Below are 5,954 nucleotides of genomic sequence, written 5' to 3' on the forward strand. Positions count from 1 at the left end.
TATTTCATCTACTTGTTCTAAATAATAAATTTCTTCTATTTCAAGTTTATGGCTACTTTCTCTTATTTTTGGCTTTTTATCTTCTTCTCCTACTAATATTTCATCTACCTGTTCTAAATAATAAATTTCTTTCTATTTCAATTTAAATATATGTTGGGTGGATTTGAACTTTGAATTCAACTTCCTATAATGGGTTAGTAAAAGAACGTGGCTTCTGGCCTACTGCTGTCAGGAGAAAGGTCCCTACGGCCTTAGTGCCCTGTGCAATGATGTGAAGAATTAAGTGGCTGCCAATTTGGATTTCCATAATGTACTGGTCCAGATTTGTTCAATTTAGAGGGTGGAGATGGGGATCTTTGCGGGGCAGCCTTGTAGGTTAATGTTGGATTAAAAAATAATGGAATTTACGATCTGTTGACGCAAGAATTTGGGCCAACTGCCAAATGTGAGATAGATCCGACGTGGTAAGGTTAGAGGCTGATTTAAGGGCCATGTGGGTCGGGATGTCGAAAATATTTTTACCTAATGATGGATTGAATCATCTGTAATCCTGCAAGATAAAACGAGGAGTCAGGATGCTGACAGTGTTGTCGGCAACAACACTCCAACGCTTAAGTTATGAAGTTTTGTAAATTTTAATTTGAATTTTTTATTGACAAAAAATCATCCCAAATACTTTACTCTTCTAGAAAAGAAAGAGAAATGAATAATATTTGCTCAAGAAATTAAATTTCCCCTCTCTTTCCTTACTAATGTTCTCTAATTCCTACATCGGTATGAGTGACGGTAATTTGTTTTCAAGCTATGAACAGAATTCTCATTACGCACAGGATTGCTAAACATGCACCATGCTCCACCATTTATGATATAAAAGATATCATGAATCAAAATCTAGCATGGTTAAACCACAATATATAGTAGGTAGTAGTCATTGGCTTCATCCGTTTCTTGATAACATCTTTTACGATGACGGTGTAGCTTGTGTGACGCCACTCTTCCATATCCAGAACATATGAGTTCGGATAGAATTTCCAACACATCATACGCTGCATCCTTAATAGAAGAAGCAGTTTGCTAAAATGCATAAGTTCAGGCACAACACTCTAGCCTTGGGATAGTAAGTTTTATCCCTTATTTTCTTCCCAAACTTATAGACCATGTTGGCTAGCTTGTTCATTCACTTAGAAGATTGTCTGTCCAATTCATGTCGACCTTTTACTGTTCCGCATCTCGATCCATTTTCTCAATCTCTATTGATGAGAGTCTTTTTGTCACAAAATTACTATTAGCAAGTGATATGAGACAACATAAATTATATTCAAACCAGGAATGTTGGGATGATCTCCTCGATATCTTAGAGAGCTGAAGAATTTGTGGCGAATTGATTAGCATACCTTCTCAGCATCTTGGAGGCTTGAGAGGTCTAAAGTGAACTTCACGCCATCTTCTATGCTTGAGGAGTCTAGGGCGCTCCCTCAATAAAGACAACCTTTTTGTCAGTTTAAACTTTTGGGGTGTCTAGGGTCTTCCCTCATATTAGGGCAATCACTCAATCTGGTAGGAAGTTCTCACTTCGGGACTTGTTCTACTAGGGAGTTCTTCTCGGTCTTAGAAGATTTTTTTGTCAGTAGTTCTTTTCACTCTATGGCACCCTTTGTTAATGAGTTCTTCTTATGCTGGGATAATTCTTTTGTTAAGGAATTCTTCTCACTTTAGGGCATCCTATTTTAAGGAGTTCTTCTTGCTCTGGTGTTTCTTAACTAGGGAGTTCTTTCTATTAGAGGGCTCCCTCTATTGTGGGGTTCTTCTCAATCTGATGTTTCCTCTTTTTGGGAATTCTTCTCTCTCTTGTACTTCCTCTATTGGGGAGTTCTTCCCACTACAGGACTCCTTCTATTGTGGAATCCTTCAAATTCTAGAGTTTATTCTATTAGACAGATCTTTTCACTTTGATGATTCCTCTATTGGGGAGTTCTTCCCATTCTGAAGCTCCCTCTAAGACTTCTCACTCTAAGGTACCTTTTATGAGTTATTCTCATTTTAAATTGATATTATCACTTTACAATGATCCACTCTGTTAGAGAGTTCTTCCTAATATGGGAACAAATTAAACAAGCATTATTTTGGTAGTGCGACTAGATTCATTGAATCTTTGGACTTAGTTGCTCTTGTGTGATTTTTAGGTTGTTAAGTTTCTTCTTAATCTCTCTCAATGGTCTCTTTTGTTGATTTCGAGTTTCACTTTCTTTATGGTGTTTAAGAGTGAAAGATAAGATAGATAGACCCCTTTTTGGAGAAATTAGGCTCCTTGTATAGAAAAGTAAAGACTTAATAAAGAAATGTGACATCTTCATGGAGAAATATCACATCTTTGTGGAGAAAGATCAAGTTTTTGTGATGAAAGATGACTTCCTTGTGGAGGAAAGTGGGTGCTTTTAGTGTAAATGTAGGTTCTTTGTAAAGAAAGATAGTTTCTTTGTGAAGAACGATACATTCTTTCTTAGAGAAAAGTATTCATTTTTTCTTTTTTTAATGAAATATGAGCTCTTTATGGAGAAGCAACTTTTGTTTATATAGATGAAACAATTAAGTAATGAGTTTTTTGCTCGATACCCCATAAGATGGTGCAAAAATATTTTGGCAAGATTCTGGTCAAGCCATTATTTTGCCCAAAACATTTAAGGACTTACTATCAGAGATGTTCTTTCTAGTTTTCTAAGAAGGAATTGAGAGAGGAGGAGGTGGAGGGAAGAACCAGCGAGAGCTTGAAAAAGAGGAAAACAATTGTTAGAGACGTCACTATGACAACATGTTGAGTGTTAGAAAATGTATATTTATAAAGGAGAAAATCGTCATTTTACATTTTACGTCTTACTAATAACCCTTACTTTTATGTATTTAAGCTTCTTGTAATTTAATTATGTGTGTTTTTATTTTAATTAAGTATTTTATGTATTTTAGGGGCATCATGGTCATTTCACAATAAATGAGAGATCAGACGGTAAAACCGACATCACTTTTGAACTCAGGACGGTCGAAAACCTTAGGAGGAGCATAAAAGGAAAAATGACACTGTTCACATGTACGGTACTATTCACGTATACGGTACTGTCTACATTATTGTTCACGACACTGTTCATATAGATGGATCGATGACGTGGCATTGACCGATGATGTGGCATTGACTGATGCGGTGTCACGATCCTGTTGGACTAAAATTCTTATGTACTGTTGATGGTGACGTGGCAGCATATTAGTGGACCAAAAATCTCGCGTACGATACATGCATCACACAGGATTATTTTCAACCAAACCGCGTCACTGTTCAACCCGGGTCAAACCGTGTTACTGTTCATCCACGTGGTCAAACCGCGTATTGTTGACTGATGACGTGGCGCAATCCTGAGCGTCCAAACTGTTTTTAATTCGATGACCATGATTTACTCCATGTATCTATAAAAAGGGGACCTCCCCCCCCTAATTTGATAACTCTGAATCCATTTTCTGTAATTCTCTCTCCATCTTGTATTTTCTATATATTTTAATAAATTTCCATTTTGCCCATAGTTCAATTATGAATAGCTAATTTTCTTTCAAGCTTGGGTTGAATGTGAAGTCTCAACATGTGTCATGGGCTTTATTTGGTAAATTTATTTTTTCTTCCCCTCTAATTTTTGTGGATGTTTTGACTTCTCGTCGACAAATAATACTAATCGTGTCTAGTACCGTCTTGGTTTCACCGGCCCCCTAGTACAAGGTTATTATTATTTGGCACGATAAGCCTTTAGCACCATATTGATTAGAGTGTGGTTCATGAGGTGTGGATTCTCCCCTCATGATTTAATTGAAATTAATAAAGATTATTTAGCCCATGATGCATGTTGATACGGATCCAGATACCAAAGTACGTCATCTCAATAGATTTCTCTCCAATTTATTCTCGCCATTTCAATTCCAATTTTAGGATAATCTAAGTCACTTTCACCACAAAATCCAACCACCTCATACAAAATTAATTCTACATATAATTAAAATCCACCTCCTTGTGGGATCGACACTCGTCACCATTGATCTATACTACAATAAATTCGTGCACTTGCGAGTTCAATAAAATTTACACAACAAGTTTTTGGCGCCGTTGCCGGGGATGTAAGTAATTTTAATTCATAGAATTAATTTTTGTGAATAATTTCTTTTAATTGTTTTCTTGTAATTTTTTATTAAAAAAAAGAAAAAAAAAGTGAATCTATATTTAAAGGTTAGTATTTCTTTTATTTTTCTCTTCTTTAAAATTATGTAATTTAATTTTCAATTTATTTTTCTTTGTAATTTTTTTGTTTATCTTATTAATTTATTTTTAGTTAATTTATTTCACGTATTTATTTTTGTGTATTTTTATAGAAATATTTTAATAGCGCAATAAGGTTAGTATCATAATTTTTTATTCTTCTTTATTTTTATTCGTTTTGTTCCCATTTATTTTTGTTCTTTGCATGCACGGTTGTAGGTCATTATTACCTAATCTTGAACCTATAGACCTTGAACTAGAAAAAACACTTCGCACACACAAGCACGCTAAAAATAAAATGGATTTGTAACCACAGGAGAGGCCATTTAAGGACTATTTTAGTTCTTTAGCTAATTTGAGCACATCATGTATAAGATACCCAAATGTAGCTGCTAGGAGTTTTGAACTAAAATCTAGTGTGCTAAATTATTTCCCAGCATTCTATGGCCTAGAAAATGAGGACCCATATAATCATTTGAATGATTTTCATGCTATTTGTCAAACATTTAAATATGAGAATTTTTCAGATGATAATGTAAAACTTAGACTATTCCCATTTTCTTTAAAGGATAGAGCTCGTTCATGCCTTAATACATTGCCTGCTAATAGCATTGCATCATGGGAACAAGTGGTAACTAAATTTTTGAATAAATATTTCCCAGTGCATAAAACCAATGCTATTCGCAGGGAAATTTCAGAGTTTACACAGAGAGAAGACGAGCAGTTTTTTGAAACATGGGAACGATTCAATGGGCTACTCTTGAAGTGTCCACATCATGGGTACGAGAAATGGCACCAATGCCAATACTTTTTGGAGGGATTACTACCAAATGTGCAAGAATGGCTAATGGCAACAAGTGGAGGAGAGCTAATGTCAAAAAGTGCATCAGAGATTTGGGAATTCTTCCAGCGACAAGCGGATAATTCCCAACAAAGGAGTCGATCACTCAGGAATACTATAAGAATTAAGGGAGTAAATGAGGTTCAAATTGGCGAGTCAACTTCGGGAATCAAAGAAGTCAAGGAGATGGTTGAAGGTCTTGCTCGACAAATAGCATCGTTATCGACTGCTAAAATAACAGAACCACATGACCATGACTCATACTCAGATCAAGCCAATGCCATAGGTGTAATGAGAAAACCATCAAATTACAACCCATACTCCAACACATATAACCCTGGATGGAGAGACCACCCCAATTTTTCATGGTCTTAAGGATTCCAACAGAATGGACCAGCAGCTCCAGCTCCACCAATGCAACCAATTCCTCAAATTCCTCAAGCCTCTCAGCCCCCATTTAGACCATATAATCAGAACCAGAACTACTTTCAACCCAGACCATGGGAGGATTCATTTCAGAATCTCAAGAATCTTACTCACTCCACGATTGAGCAACAGAACCGCACCATTGATGGACTACGAAATGAGTTGCGAGCAGGCTTTTACTCACGAGCCCAATCAGTTTCAAGCCTCGAGAAGATGGTGGGACAACTTGCTTCTTCAGTTCAGACCTTGACAATGACAGTTGAGAAAGGTAAATTTCCAAGTCAACCAGTGCCTAATCCTGAAGGAGTATATGAAGCAAATACCAGTTCACCACAGCAACATGGAGATGTCAAAGCAGTCATGACCTTACGAAAAGAAAAAAAAGTCGACAATAAAGTG

At 36.2% G+C, this 5,954-nt stretch overlaps 1 non-coding gene across 1 annotated transcript; it reads right to left on the reverse strand.

The window, feature by feature from the left end:
* Positions 1–4,967: 4,967 nt before the first annotated feature.
* LOC112097576 lies at positions 4,968–5,071 on the reverse strand. The gene has a single exon (XR_002905107.1). It is a non-coding gene; the product is annotated as a small nucleolar RNA R71 (small nucleolar RNA).
* Between the last annotated feature and the right edge of the window lie 883 nt (positions 5,072–5,954).

Source organism: Citrus clementina, unplaced genomic scaffold, assembly GCF_000493195.1.
Source record: "Citrus clementina cultivar Clemenules unplaced genomic scaffold, Citrus_clementina_v1.0 scaffold_6, whole genome shotgun sequence".
In the NCBI taxonomy this organism is placed as follows: domain Eukaryota; kingdom Viridiplantae; phylum Streptophyta; class Magnoliopsida; order Sapindales; family Rutaceae; genus Citrus; species Citrus x clementina.